This window comes from Platalea leucorodia, assembly GCF_965183815.1.
Source record: "Platalea leucorodia genome assembly, chromosome: 1".
In the NCBI taxonomy this organism is placed as follows: domain Eukaryota; kingdom Metazoa; phylum Chordata; class Aves; order Pelecaniformes; family Threskiornithidae; genus Platalea; species Platalea leucorodia.
Genome location: NC_138823.1, coordinates 18,013,915 through 18,029,963, shown reverse-complemented (window position 1 = coordinate 18,029,963; position 16,049 = coordinate 18,013,915). Strand labels below are relative to the sequence as shown.

The following is a 16,049-nucleotide window of genomic DNA, read 5'->3' as shown; positions in this document are numbered from 1 at the left end:
AGCTGTCTGTTCCAAAAGAAAACAGAGGTCACTAACTGATGTCAGCCTAACCTGATGAGCAGCTACACATCCTAAAGGGGACAGAAAACACAGGAATAATATTAATGACAAGTTTCAGTGGATGTTCCTGCAAGTATCCCCTTCAGTTTGCATTGTGAATGTGTATGGGGTTTACACAGTAAGGTTTGGCAGGGAGGGACTTCAGGGGTGTCTTCTGTGAGAACTGATCAGGAGCTGCCCCATATCAGACAAAGCCAGTTCCAGGTGGCTCCAAGACAGATACGCCACTGGCCAAAGCTGAGCAAATCAGTGATGTTGGTAGTGCCTCTGTGATAACATATTTAGGAAAGGGTAAAAAATGCTGTGCAACAGCAGCTGAGGGAGAGGAGTGATGATATGTGAGAGAAACAACTCTGCACACATTGAGGTCAGTAAAGAAGGAGCGGGAGGAGGTGCTCCAGGTGCCGGAGCAGAGATTCCCCTGTAGCCTGTGGAGAAGACCATGGTGAGGCAGGCTGTCCCCCTGCAGCCCATGGAGGTTAACGGAGCAGATATCCACCCTGCAGCCCATGGCCGACCCCACGCTGGAGCAGGTGGATGTGCCTTGAAGGAAACTGTGACCCCATGAAGAGCTCACACTGGAGCAGGTTTGCTGGCAGGACCTGTGACCCTGTGAGGGCCCATGCTGGATCAGTCCACTCCTGAAGGACTGCATCCCATGGAAAGGACCCTTGCTGGAGCAGTTTATGAAGAACTGCATCCTGTGGGAGAGACCCAATGCTGGAGCAGGGCAAGAGCGTGAGGAGGAAGGAGTGGCAGAGAAAAACATTATGGACTGACCGCAAGCCCCATTCCCTGACCTCCCTGTGCTGCTTGGGGGGAGGAGATAGAAAAGTCAGGAGCAAAGTTGAGCTTGGGAAGAAGGGAGGGGTGGGGGGAAGGTGTTAGTTTAGATTTGTTCTTATTTCTCATTATCCTACTCTAATTCAATTGGCAATAAATTAATCTAATTTCCTGAAGTTGCATCTGTTTTGCAAATGACGGTAACTAGTGAATGATCTCCCTGTCCTTATCTTGATCCATGAGATTTTTCATTGTATTTTCTACCCCTGTCCTGTTGAGGAGGAAGAGTTATAGAGCAGCCTGGTGGGCACCTGGCAGCCAGCCAAGGTTAACGCACCACAGAATAGTATAATGAACTTTTATAGGGGTCACTTCATAGAAAACAAACAAACAAATAAACTACCAGCAGCTCAATTTCCCAGAAAAATGTCAGAAAAAGGTATATATTGAGCAGAACAATTTACTATGAAGATCACTCACAAAAACAACCAAGTGAACTCAACTGGAGGAAAGTGACAAGTCTGTGTGCCAAAAATTCCCCAAACAAAAAAGACTGAAACATATCAATTGCTCACGGTGCAAGCATTGGAAACTTCCTATCAAAGTCTTTGGGTCATATGCATATGTCTTTTTAAAAGTTCTAGCTTGGGTGTGCATATTAAGTACAAATAAGAAAATATGTTCTCATTCAAAGTGTATGGGAGACATAACTTAACATAGACCAATTTTAGGAATTTTTAGAAAGTCAAACTGAACTAAAACTCAGATTTGGCCTTTAATTCTATCTAAAGTTTTAATCAAAGATGGAGTTAATTCCTGAAATTCAAGTTATGGCTAGAATCTAAAATTGCTGATGGCTGAAATAGAAGTAATTACTCCTGTTGCAGTTATTGCAACAGGCACAATCTCTCATCCATTCCTTATAGGTGGATCATATTTTAAGAGTGTAAACCGTCACTCCTACAGTCACAGAAATGGCAGAAAAATCTTTAATGAGATAAAATCTACAATAATTAAGAAAATGGACCTGTGCTCCTTTCATAATGAAAGTGGAGTTATAGTACAATTGCAGGATGTGAGGACAAGTCATCTACCCATCTGCAATTGCATTACTTTTTTTTTCTTCACATCTCTTTTATTTTACTATTTTTCTCCAACACTTAAACCAAAGCACTTCCACATACCTCCTGACTCCAAATTCTCTCATTCAACAATTGATTCTATTCTCTCACTGCTGAACCTGCTAACTTCCTGTCTTAGAAATAGCTGGTTTCCCTTCTATGCTCTTACTCTGCTGACACAATCTCCCCTCCCTTCGCATATATTTCTAAATTTTTTTTTTAAACTACAGCATATACGTCACTCTGATTTTTTTAACTGGATCAAAATGTTCATGAACAATATGGAACAACAGCGTAACTAACACTACAAAGAAATTGGATGTGTTCTGAACAGAACTGAAATATTTTTACACTTTCTAGTTTCATATAGAATAAAAGTACATTATCTCCTGTTGATAAATACAGTACCAGCTTTTTCAATCTGCACAGATGAAAAACAGGATTATGGTTAAAATATATAGTTAAGAGTGAGCTTAAGTATGCTCATATTTTCTAATCATTTCACTGACTGTAACACCCGTAATATATCTTCACACTAGGCTTAGGAAAAGACAAGTTTGAGATATTTGCTTTTAAAAAGAGCTGCAGTGTAGTTTCTTCCAACAGTCCTGACCAAAACAAACTTCATGAAATGAGTGCTTGAGTTCATGCTAAAGCACTCAGCCTGTTTGAGATTTATACTGTCAACATGAATAAATATGGATGGCAACTGGATATAGGCTTGACAGCAAGCTTAGGAAATGTTCCACTGATGGTTTTGACATGGTTAACAAAACAACAAAGCTGTGGTAAATTAAATATAAACACTCAGCTTTTTGCTGAATTTGTTTTGCCTATTTTTGCATCGGCCTAAAAAGCACATAAACTCAGAAATGAAAAGATTAAATTATTGCAGGAGGAACACAGCAACACCATGACATAAGGAAGGTGGAAGGGAAGAATGGAATGTAAGAATATAAAAAAAAAATTTAAGAATATCTTCATATAGAGTGATTGAGAACCATATTTAATATCAATTCAGTAACAGTTACAAGTTATTCCCTCAATAAACTTCCTCAGACTTGGAAGAAAATATCACATGAGGAGTTTCCCCAATATTTTGAACTATTTCAACAGTTTCTCAGAAAGTAAAGGACTACAGCATGTGGAAACAGATGTCATAAATTTTCATTAGGCTCTGCCATTATGACAAAATTTAGATTATAAATTTCCTAACAGATATTTGACATCCACAAAAAACCTAGGAAAAATAATAATTAAATAAAAAACTGAAACAAAAACCAAAACCCAGCTATGTCCCAACTTTCAGACACAAATCATTACTGATTTCAAAATTACTTGAAAATGCAATAGATAAAAAGATAAGAATGTGAACACTGGTAAACTTTTGAAATCTATGTTCTAAAGAACACATTTCAAACCAATATTCTAAAGAATACATTCTAAAGAATACATTTATGCAGGTAGTAGGAATACTCTTATGCTTGAAATACACTGAATGTAAAATTTAGAATATGATGCTGACAAACAAAAAATAACATGTAATCACGTAAAATTTCTTTTTTATTTTAATTTTTGCCATGTAAAATTAACAGAACCAGGGCTTAGTTTTCTGATCCATCTAAATTTATCAGTAAGCTTATATATTTAATTTCTCCTTACAATTTTGGAAAACAGCTTTGTCTTTTTTTTAAAAGGAACCTTTTTGCTTATTTTTCTCCTTAATGCGTGGTGGTGAACAATATGTGCTGTGAATATGGCTGAGATCTGTGAGAAAGGCTGTCATTCTAGCACTGATGTTTTCCACACTGTTTCTGTCACTGTAGATTAGAAAAAAATCAGCAAGTATAACTCATAAGACCTGAACTCTGGTTAACTTTAGCCCTAATTCAGATTTCACTGATATTTTAGCCTGTTGTTAAATTTAAACTGATTATTTTGTAGTCCATCCTTTTGAAGGGTAAAATCAAGAGTCACAATTGCAATTTTCTTATCCCACATGCTACTCAAGCAAACAACATGAACTAGGTTTTAATGTAGCCCAGCAAACAACATTTTTCCTATTACTGGAAAAAAACCCACAGGATTTGTACTGACCTGACAATGAGCATCTCAGCATTATTTGGCTTTCTCTTGGCTTAAACTGGTTTTAGCATGTTTACTCTATGGTAACAATTATCTAACAATTACTGCATAACAGGTCTGGTTTAGCTCTGTGAATACTATATATGGCAAAAAAACCTGACAAACCAGGGCATTCACTGTCTAAAAAACAACAGCCCTTTATGTTAAGTGAAGCTGAAGAAATTGTGCAACTTTCAAACTTTACCTTGTAGCAAATGAAAAAGAAGCAAGTGAAGATACCAAAAAAAAAAAAAAAAAAAAAAAAAAAAAATTGTGCCTTGGTACAGTGCTGGAAACAGTCTTTTTACTTCTTTAGCAATGAGGTCAATTTATTTTGTTAAGCTAAAGCAGCAGGATAGAGCAAACTAATATTGTTGTATACAATATAGAAAATTTGTATTTTTTAAGTATTAGCTAAGAATGAAAGAATTAAATTAACCATTCTTATACTGGTAAAATACCTACAGCATTTACAGCACCATAATTTAAGAACACCTATAATGAAGAATTGCCATATGATTTCACTCCACCTGTCAAACAGGTAATTTGCAGATTTATAATCTACAAATCTACATATGTCTTTCATTTTATTTGTTGTTTTTTCTGTGATATGCATATTAATAGTAGATAACAGCTTTCTTTTCCTCACTGTCTGGAATTTTATCACGTGTATCATTCATTCTGTATTTTAAAATTAACAACAAAAATTTTCTGAAAAAGGTCAAGGAACAGCTGCAGAATTTGTGTCATTACAAGCAGCAGTAAATATTTGAGTTATGGAAGCAATAAAACATAGAAAATGAAGTTTTGTCATTCGGGCAACACAATACAGAAAATCTTGCAATGTTTATAACAATATGAAAATGCTTTCATGATGACAATACTTTAAGTTCAAGAAATAACATTTAATGCTTTAGAACATCAAATCGTGATGGTTGCCAGCTTTAGCAAAAAATGCTAAATCAATCCACCCAGTGTTTATTCTGGTAAGATGAGACATTGTAGGCATCTAGTGCACAGAAATACACTTTCTTTTTTAGAAAAACAAGTAGATAAAGTTATCATGGTTTGTGTTGAAACAGCTTTCACAGAAAATGCTTTTCTCCATTTTCTATCTAGTTGATATTAACTGAATCAGTCTTCCAATGTGAAAAAGCCTTTTTTACGTTTATATATATAAATATATATACACCTCTGTTTTGGTTATGCCCATCAGAAATCATTAGCTTCCTCTACCTATGGTTTTCCTACACAAATCTCTAAATAAAATAAGTCTTCTGCTCTGGGCTTCTGTTTTCCACCTCAGAAGTTGCAAACTACTATCTTCCTTTAAGAAAGGCTGTTAATCTGTGGATAAACCAGCTCTATGTTGCTAGTCCCATGAAGAACAGGTCATAACAGGACCTTAAAAAAAACACTGGTCTGAAGCAAGATGCAAATAACTGTAAAATTCAGCCTGCAACCTGCTTTCTGTGCATATAGTTCACATCTGAGACAGAATGAACTGAACGTGATGCCATAAAAAGTTATAAACAATATTTCCAGCTGTTTATTGGTAAGAAATTTTGCTCAAGCATCTGACCTGATATAGAAACAACAAAAGGAAAACAAGTTTTAAATTTTTAGGAGAAAAGAGTAGAAAAGATGCACTGCTTCTGGGGAGGGGAAGCGAATTAAGCCACGAAAATACAAAGATTTTTTAGTATATTCAAAATGTAAACATAAAATTACAAGATCCCATTACCTAATGTAAGAATAAATTACCAGCAATTCATATCATTGTCCAAAACCTAATTGATCAGTTTGTACAATATCCCACGAGACAGTCAAGTATCATTTCTCTTACTAGATGTGAGAGATATAATGAAGTGGACTTCAAAATGAGAAATTCTTATTCTCATTTCTGTGCAGTTATTCATAAGAATGTTTCCTATGGACCCAAGGGGTTAATAATATGAGAATCACAGTTCAGGCCAAAGCAAAGTACTTTAAATTCTGTTGCACCTTTACAGTACCACAGAGAGGCACAATTTTTTGAATGTTCTTTCAGGCAGATCCCTGAAACTATAGTTTTGCTATTTTTGATCAAAAAAGTTTTAGTTGATTCCAGAGTAGCCATGGATAAAACAGTGGCAAAAATCACTTGCTTGATGTATATAAGAAAATGGGGGGAAATCATGTTAAGACAATCTAGCGGTGGGAAAACTGTCAGTGAATCTCCTCCAGCATATACTGTTGGAGAAGCCTCACATATCCAGGTACTGATCCTCATGGGGAATTTCAGCCACTCCAATATCTCCTAGGATGGCAACAAAACAGAGCACAAGCCATAAAGAAGGTTTAGGGAGTGTATCGATGACAACTTCCTAACACAGGTGATTGAGAGGCAACAAGGGGGCATGCTCTGCTGGACCTCATGCTTACAAACAAGGAAGAGCTGGCCAGGGATGTAAAGGCTGGGGCAGCCTGGGCTGCAGTGACTGTGGGTTGGTGGAGTTCAGGATACTGAAAGGAGGGAGTGTCGTGGTTTAACCCCAGCCAGCAACTAAGCACCACACAGCTGCTCACTCACTCCCCCCACCCCAGTGGAATGGGGGAGAGAATCGGAAGGGCGAAAGTCGGAAAACTCGTGGGTTAAGATAAGAACAGTTTAATAATTGAAATAAAATGAAATAGAACAGTAATAGTAATAGTAATAGTAATAATATATAACAAAGCAAGTGATACACTATACAATTGCTCATCACCCACCGACTGATGCCCAGCATGTCCCTGAGCAGCGATCACTGCCCCCCAGCCAACTCCCCTCAGTTTATATACTGAGCATGATCCAGCATGACGTCATATGGTATGGAATAGCCCTTTGGCCAGTCTGGGTCAGCTGTCCTGGCTGTGCCCCCTCCCAGCTTCTTGTGCACTAGGCAGAGCATGGGAAGCTAAAAAGTCTTTGACTAGTGTAAGCACTACTTAGCGACAACTGAAACATCAGTGTATTATCAACATTATTCTCCTACTAAATCCAAAACACAGCACTATACCAGCTACTAGGAAGAAAATTAGCTCTATCTCAGCTGAAACCAGGACAAGGAGGCAAGGCAAAAGGCAGGAACACAACCCTGACAGAAGAACAGACTTTGTTCTGGGCTCTGTTCTGAAGAATCCTACACACATGGTTCTGGAGAGAAGAACAGTCCAGAGACTTGGTTGACATTCAGGGATCGATACCTCCAAGATCAATAATGGTTCATCCCAATGAACAGAAAAACAAGCAAAGTTACTAGTAAGCCTGCATGAATGAACAAGGAGTTCCTGACAAAACTCAAGCATAAAATGGAAACATAAGATGGAATCAGGGTCAGGACACCCATGAGTATAGAGATACTTCTTTAAGCATGCACGGATATTTCTAGGAAAGCCAAAGACCATCTGGGGTTAAGTCTGGCAAGTGACATGAATGGCACAAGAAGGGCTTCTACAGGTATGTCAGCTGCAAAAAGATGACAGAAAACAGGGGCTGTCCACTGAATGGGGCAGGTTGCATGGCAGCAGAGGACACAGAAAAGACCAATGTACTGAATACATTCTTCACTTCTGTCCTCACTGATAAGACTTGCCATCAGGAATTCCAGACCCAGGAAGACTTATTCTTTCTGAAGGAGGATCAGGTTAGGGAACATTTAAACAAATGGGATATACACAAGTCCATGGGGCCTGAAGTGTTGTACACATAGGTGCTGAAGGAACTGGCCAATGTCATTGTGAGGCCACTCTCAATCATGTTTGAAAGGTTGTGGTGATCAGGAAGTGATTCCTGAGGACTAGAAGAATGAAAACTTCATTCCTGTCTTCAAGAAGGGCAAGAAAGAGCATCTGAGAGCTACAGGCCAGTCAGGCTCACCTTGATTTGTGGGAAGGTGATGGAGCAAATCCTCCTGGACACCATTTCCAAGCATACTGAGGACAGGAGGATGCCTGAAAGTAGCAAGTATGGATTTATGAAGGGGCAATCATGCCTGATCAACCTGATAGCCTTCTATAATGAGATGACTGGCTTCGTGGATGAGTGGAGAGCAGTGGATGATGATCTTGAACTTCAGTAAGGTTTTCAACACTGTCTTCCATAACGTTCTTAAAGACAAACTGACAAAGTATAAGTAGATGAATGTACAGTGAGGTAAGAAACCCAGCTGGAGGCCCCTTACTCTTGGTGTACCCCAGGGGTCAATACTGGGTCCAATCTTGTTCCACATTGTCATTAATGACCGTGATGATGGTCCTGAGTGCATCCTCAGCAAGTTTTAAGATGATACAGAACCGTGAGGAGTGGCTGATACAACAGAGCATTGTACTGCCATTCAGAGGGACCTTGACAAGCTGGAGAAATGAGCTGACAGGAACCTCACAAAGTTCTACAAAAGGGAAAAAAAAAACAAGGTTTCTTTTTCTGGGGAGGAACAGCACCATGCACCAGTACACACTCAGGGCCAACTGGCTGGAAAGGAGCTTTGCAGAAAAGGCAGTGGGGCTCCTCCTGGAGAGCAAGCTGAACATAAGCTAGGAATGTACTGTTTAGGTTAGGCTAACTCATGGTTTGCTCTTTGATTTTGCACAACCACAGTAAAATAAATGTCAGTATTACTTCAGTATTTAGGGTTTTTTTTAAATATTTGGGTAAAATATTCTCACAAAGTTAACTTTTTATAAATTGATTGTAAATTTCATATATGAAAGTTGTTCAACTGCCTTGAAACTTTTCAAATTTAAGCAGAATGTGAGAGTATGCCTTTCAATAATCAGCAGTTCAAAAAGTTCAGAAGACTTTTCTTTTACAAAACAATACAAGCATTTTTATCTGGGTATGATACCATACAGGCAACTATAGTTATTTCACTGTTACAAAGTTATGTACAAATTGCCCATGTTTCTTTTGCTGCTGGATCACTATTCAGAGCTTTGGCGCATCATATATTTCTTTTTTACAATAATCTTAATTATTTTCTCTTGAACTGATCAACTCAGAACAGGATCCTGATAAGAATGAGCATGCAAAAAGCATGCACAAGAACAATAAAAATATGAGGATCTCACTGATATCAGATGTGTTGGGGCACATTCATCAATGAGTTTTATTATTGACTCCCATCCACATGACCTTCCTTTCACAACTCATTTTTATTTAATTTCTCTACTTTTCAGTAGTAAACTCACTGTCTTCTCTGGCCATGTTTGAGGTATTTAGTCATGGTTCTGCTCCACTGCCAACAAGGCTTGGGGATGAATAGCATGTCTGGTTAACTGTATGAGGCAAGAGACCAACTGTAATGCAGTACAAAGCTAAGGAGGTAGATGATTGCCTGGGACAATATTTCTTTCATCTATACTGTTCTGATATCAAACTTATTTCTGAAACGAGTCAGAGAAGAAAATTAGCCATATTCAATCCTGGAATAAGCATGTAGACATGGGAGGAATGTCCATTTACACCAAAGTTGAAGTTCCTTTCAGGGTCTATCATCTAGTGCTTTCTCCCTTAGAATATTTGCAACTTCTGAGCTATTTTGTTGCAAAAGATGCAACAGAAGAAGCTCCGACATACCAGATCAGTAAGTCCTGAAATACCAGGATCAATAAGTCCTCATAGTTCCCATGGCTGCGGTATCAAATATTGTAAATATTACCATGTTATAATGAACACCATGACATTATTTGTTGTAGTCATTATAAATAACTCTTAATGGCTAATCTTCATTATACATCAATGACAATTTTGACTTCAAGGCAAACATCAAAAGTTATGCCTTTTAGCAGTCATGCAAGGCAAGCACTCTTGTGTTCAGAACAATAAGGCAATGTTAGCATGAATTAAAACTGAACACATTAAACTACTGATTGTGGAAGCAAAAACTTTATACATGCAGATTCCTCAATATGTGCTAAAAAGAAGTTGATTTAAGTTGTAAAACGATCTCATTTTCTTTTACCCTCAACAAGTTTAGATTCTTCTAATCAGTGCTAGACACCTTTTCTGTTTATACTGAAAACTATAAACATATCTGAATGCTGTTTCAGATAACATTGTAAACCTTTTATCTACCCACTATTTTGGAAACCCCATAATTATCTGTGAGTGTGCATTTCATTGCAGTATCAAACAGGTATAATTACATCCAACCAATAACATGCAAAGAACAGTGTTTTCTGGGTAATGCTGAAGCTATTATAAACATATCTATAATAAACAGGATAACTCCTTGCACTATGATCTGCCCATGATGAATCTAAGACTCCTCAGTGTCTAGTAATTTCAGTGGTACAACACAGAAGTGAAGGAACAGTCTCCAACATTCATGTTTTGAAATATCTTGCTTAATGTAGCATTTCTTCTTTGCATTATTATTACTGACATAATTATCTGATGTACCATCCACTAACAGGTATTCTTGATTATGGCTTTATTCAAAAGTTCATACTTAATTTTAAATAAGTGACCTGTTCTTAACTATCATTTTCACTCTTTTACTATATCCTCAACACTTTCACAGTATTTAAATACATGAGGAGACAGAAAAATACTTTTTGTCATTTAACTTTGTCAATACTTTTTGTCATTTAACTTTGGCTTGCTGCCAGGTGCTCACCAAGCCACTCTATCATTCCTCCTCAGCGGGACAGGAGGAGAGAATGGGATGACAAAGCTTGTGGTTCAAGATGAGGACAGGGAGATCACTCACTAGTTACTGTCATGGGCAAAACAGACTCGATCTGGGGAAGATTAGTTTAATCTATTGCCAATTAAAAATAGAGTAGGAAAGTGAAAAATAAGAAAAAAACTAAAACCGCTTTCCCCCATGTCCTGGTTTCAGCTGGGATAGAGTTAATTTTCTTCTTAGTAGCTGGTAGAGTGCTGTGTTTGGATTTAGGATGAGAATAATGTTGATAAGACACTGATGTTTTGGTTCTTGCTGAGTAGAGTTTACACTAGTCAAGGACTTTTTAGCTTCTTGTGCTCTGCCAGGTGCATAAGAAGCTGGGAGGGAGCATAGCTAGGACAGCTGACCCAGACTGGCCAAAGGGCTATTCCATACCATATGACATCATGCTCAGTATATAAGCTGGGGGAAGAAGAAGGAAGGGGGGGACATTGGGTGTGATGGCGTTTGTCTTCCCAAGTAACCGTTACGCGTGATGGAGCCCTGCTTTCCTGGAGATGGCTGAACACCTGCCTGCCGATGGGAAGTAGTGAATGAATTCCTTGCTTTGCTTTGCTTGTGCGTGTGGCTTTTGCTTTACCTATTAAACTGTCTTTATCTCAACCCATGAGTTTTCTCACTTTTACTCTTCCGATTCTCTCCCCCATCCCACCGGGGGGGAGTGAGCGAGTGGCTGTGTGGTGCTTAGTTGCTGGCTGGGGTTAAACCACGACAGTCCTTTTTTGGCGCCCAACGTGGGGCTCGAAGGGTTCGAGATAATGACAGATTTAATTGGAATGTGCTAGATTGAATTTATAGCTGTTACTGCTGTTTAGGTATTAATCAGCAGGCTTCTGTACTTGCCATGGGGCTTGCTTGCCTTACTGTATATTAGAGTATAGTGCTCGTTAGTGGCTGCTTTTTGCTTTTGCTACTTGCTGAACTGCTTATCATCTTACTGTGCTGTGCCTGGGAACATTTTGATAACAACAACGGCCATGCCCTGGGCTGGCAGATGGCCAGGGCATCGCTGCTGTTTCTGCACTGCTGTACTGGACAGGCTGGAACTCCAGTGTGAACTCGAGTCAAAGGGACTGTGACCTGTGGATGAGTCCATGTGGGAGCAGGATACCCCAAAGCGCCTGTGGACGTGGATAAGCCCATACCAGAGCAGGTATGTCTCGAAGAGTCTGTGGCCATGGTTATGTCTGTGCCACAGCAGGTATACTTCTTGAAGGGATTGTGGCCCAAGGATAAGTCCACGCTGGAGAGGGTACACCTCGAAGCATCTGTGGCTGTGGATAAGTCCGTGCTGCAGCAGGTACACCTTGAAGCATCAGTGGCTGTGCATGAGGTCATGCTGGAGCACCTCAAAGCGTGTGGCCATGGGTAAGGCCATGGTGGAGCAAGTTTACTTCTGAAGAGACTGTGGCTGCGGGCAAGGCCACGCTGGAGCAGGTATATCTCTGAAAGCATTGTGGCCCATGGAGAAGGTCATGTGGGAACAGGTGCACCTCTAAGTGACTGTGGCTGTGGATAAATCCATGCCACAGCAGGTATACCCCTGGAGAGACTGTGGCTCATAGACAAGGCTCCACTTGGAGCAGGTAAACCCCTAAGGGACTACAGTCTGTGGATAAGTCCAAGCCGAAGCAGGGGCAAGGGGAGGAGTCCATTGCAGTGTTAAACCCAATGGTCTGGTCCAAAGGGGCCAGGGGTGGAGATTGTAATGGAAATACCTTTAAATTGTTGTAACCCAGGATTTGAGTTGCATGTTATGAGAATTACTATAACAGGAACCCCTTGTTGCTAGCCAGGCTAGGAGCAAGGGGAGGAGTTCATTGCAATGTTAATCCTGGCCCAAAGTGGCCAGGGGTGGAGATTGTAATGGAAATACCTTTAAATTGTTGTAACCCATGATCTGAGTTGCATGTTATAGGAATTACCATAGCAGGAACCACCTGAACAAATGGAGGAGAAGCCTTACAAGAAGCAGTGCAAGTGCAGCAGTAACCCGACCTGAGCTGGCTTTGGTGCCCAATAACTCCACGCAACACACCACCTCTCCTGTCCTGAGTGATCACCATCACCGATGGAGCCCAGTCACGGACTAAATGAACCCAATGGACATTATGTGGACATTTGTGGATGTTTATGGACATTTTACAGACATTTTACAGGAGTGGTCCATAGAATAAGTGGGGTGGTGGTTAATGAGGATGTATTGGATAATGTGGGACCTGAGCATGACGTAAATGGTATGGAATAAGGGGTGGATACTGTCCTGGTTTCAGCTGGGATAGAGTTAATTTTCTTCTTAGTAGCTGGTAGAGTGCTGTGTTTGGATTTAGGATGAGAATAATGTTGATAAGACACTGATGTTTTGGTTCTTGCTGAGTAGAGTTTACACTAGTCAAGGACTTTTTAGCTTCTTGTGCTCTGCCAGGTGCATAAGAAGCTGGGAGGGAGCATAGCTAGGACAGCTGACCCAGACTGGCCAAAGGGCTATTCCATACCATATGACATCATGCTCAGTATATAAGCTGGGGGAAGAAGAAGGAAGGGGGGGACATTGGGTGTGATGGCGTTTGTCTTCCCAAGTAACCGTTACGCGTGATGGAGCCCTGCTTTCCTGGAGATGGCTGAACACCTGCCTGCCGATGGGAAGTAGTGAATGAATTCCTTGCTTTGCTTTGCTTGTGCGTGTGGCTTTTGCTTTACCTATTAAACTGTCTTTATCTCAACCCATGAGTTTTCTCACTTTTACTCTTCCGATTCTCTCCCCCATCCCACCGGGGGGGAGTGAGCGAGTGGCTGTGTGGTGCTTAGTTGCTGGCTGGGGTTAAACCACGACACCCCACCACCCTTCTTCCCAGCTCAACTTCACTTCTTTGTTCTTGACTCTCTTGCCTCCTGCTCTCCCCCAAGCCACACAGGGGGACAGGGAATGGGGGTTGCAGTCAGTTTGTAATATTTTATCTCTGCTGCTCCTTCCTCCTCATACTCTTTCCCTGCTCCAGTGTTGGGTCCCTCCCACAGGAGATAGTTCTTCACGACCTTCTCCAACATGGGTCCCTCCCACAGGATGCAGTTACCCTTTCTTAAATATGTTATCACAGAGGTGCCACCAGCTTGCCTGATTTGCTCAGCTGTGTCCTTTAGTGGGTCCATACTGGAGCTAGAGCTCGCTCTGTCCAACATGGGGGCAGCTGCCAATCAGTTCTCATAGAAGTCACCTCTGCAGCCCCTGCTACCAAAACCTTACCATGCAAATGCAATACCTAAATACTTGATTAATCAGAGTCAGTCATGCATGCACTGAAATATTTTACTGAACCAGCAGAGGTTCAACCTATGAATTCTGGTTCATCCCCAAATACTAAAACTGTGTGTATGCTTATATATTTTTATCAGTCAGGGCCTGGAACAGTTTTCATGCTATGCTAATATGCTATTTTGTAGTATTTACAGTTTCAGAAAAAAATTCCAATATAAAATAACATTTTAAAAACTTTTTATTTGAACTATGAAAGGCATGATCTCTGAATAAAGAGAGGGTTTATTTTCTTTTCATTAGAACTGGGATTTATACACATGGAATAAATTGATCTCCTAAGTGTTTTGAGAGAAAGGAAAACAAGCCTAACAACCGCACCTCCCCAGTACAAAACAGATATGCAGCTACTGGAAAGAGGCTTACTTAGCCTAGAGAAGAGAAGGCTCAGGCGGATCTTAATGTATATAAACACCTGAAGGGAGGATGTAAAGAAGATAGAACCTAACTCTTTCCAGTGACAGGACCAGAGGCAATGGGCACCAGAGGCAATGGGCACAAATTAAAACACAGGAGATTCCATCTGAACATCAGGAAACAGTTTTTCATTGTGAGAGTGACTCAGCACTAGCATGGCTTGCCCAGAGAGGTTGTGGAGTCGCCATCCTTGGAGATATTCAAAGACCATCTGGACAACTGCCTCTAGGTGGCCCTGCTTGAGCAGGGAAGTTCAACTAGATGATCTCCAGAGGTCCATTCCAACCTCAATCATTCTGTAACTCTGTGAACCACACTGACAACCAGAGACAAAACATTTGTTCACTTTTAATTTTCTGCACTCAGCTTTAAATTCAAAGTTCCTTAAAAGCAGAGACTGGAAATCTGTAAAAAAATTAATAGTGAGGTATAATGTTTTTGAATGCTCCAGTGAAAAACACTTTTTGTCGAAACAAAGTTCTGAGGTTTTGAAGATAATACTGCATTGCCATGTTGTGAATTGGAGGGGAGGGAGGAGGAAAACAGGATTAAGACACAAATACCTCTGCCTGAGTGTAATCCTTAACACTCTTCAAGTCATTAATATCTTAACCCTGCAGTCACCTGTGATTTGCCAGTAGATACACACCAGTTTGTGAGCTTAAAGTTTTGCTTCTATCATTGGTAGAATGTGTAAAATCTTATTTGGCTTTTTTGTTATGTAGACATGTCCTTGTTGCATTTAAGAAAGGAAACCATTTTATGCAAAATATGGCCAAAAATGTTTTAAATTCATTCTATACAGCAGCTCAGTAGTGGTTTTCAAGCCATTTAAAGCACTTGTTCAAAGTGTAAGAAAGAGCTACGTTTAATTTCCTCAAACAATTTGACATTAAATTCTATCCAGTGCTACATTTGACAGAACTTTCTCTCAGAAATTCTAGATCTGCACAGATTTCATCTTGCTCACTAACAGCTTTTGATTGAAGAAATAAAAATATGAAGCATCTTTGGGCTGGAGAAATGACTCTTAACTATTACTTTTGAACCTTGTGCCCATCTGTGGGACAAAGACAGCATCATCTTTCAAGGACTCTTGACATATTTTTGATCATCTATAAATTGGATAAACTGAATTAGCAGTCCTCGGACCATGGATAAAACAAACAAACAACACCTCCCCCCCCCCAAACACATCTACCATCTTCATTATGAATATTCTAATCACTTGATTAAATAGCCTTTTTTCTTCCTCCAAAGTGGAACAGAAGGATGGCTTCCACACAGGACTATGTAAGATTAGAGAGAGAAATGTACCAATGCAGATAAATTCCTGCTGAAATGTAATCAGGTTTTCACCGAGTCCTCTGGCTTCCTGGTTAATAGACTCAGGTGTAAAGCAGTAGGCCTTCTAGGCCTCTCTAATCAGTTAATGGAGTGTGATGCAGATGGCAATATAAGACAGAAATTAGGTGGTAGAATATATCCCTGTAGTAGAAAACACAGATGTTGATAGTCTTT

The 16,049-nt window shown here is 39.9% G+C and overlaps 1 protein-coding gene across 1 annotated transcript in view; it reads right to left on the bottom strand.

Moving 5' to 3' along the window:
* CSMD3 (CUB and Sushi multiple domains 3) overlaps nucleotides 1-16,049 on the bottom strand; it is a gene marked incomplete at both ends in the record, with an annotated part of 751,074 nt that overhangs the window by 389,290 nt on the left and 345,735 nt on the right. The gene's annotated exons all lie outside the window — the stretch shown is intronic.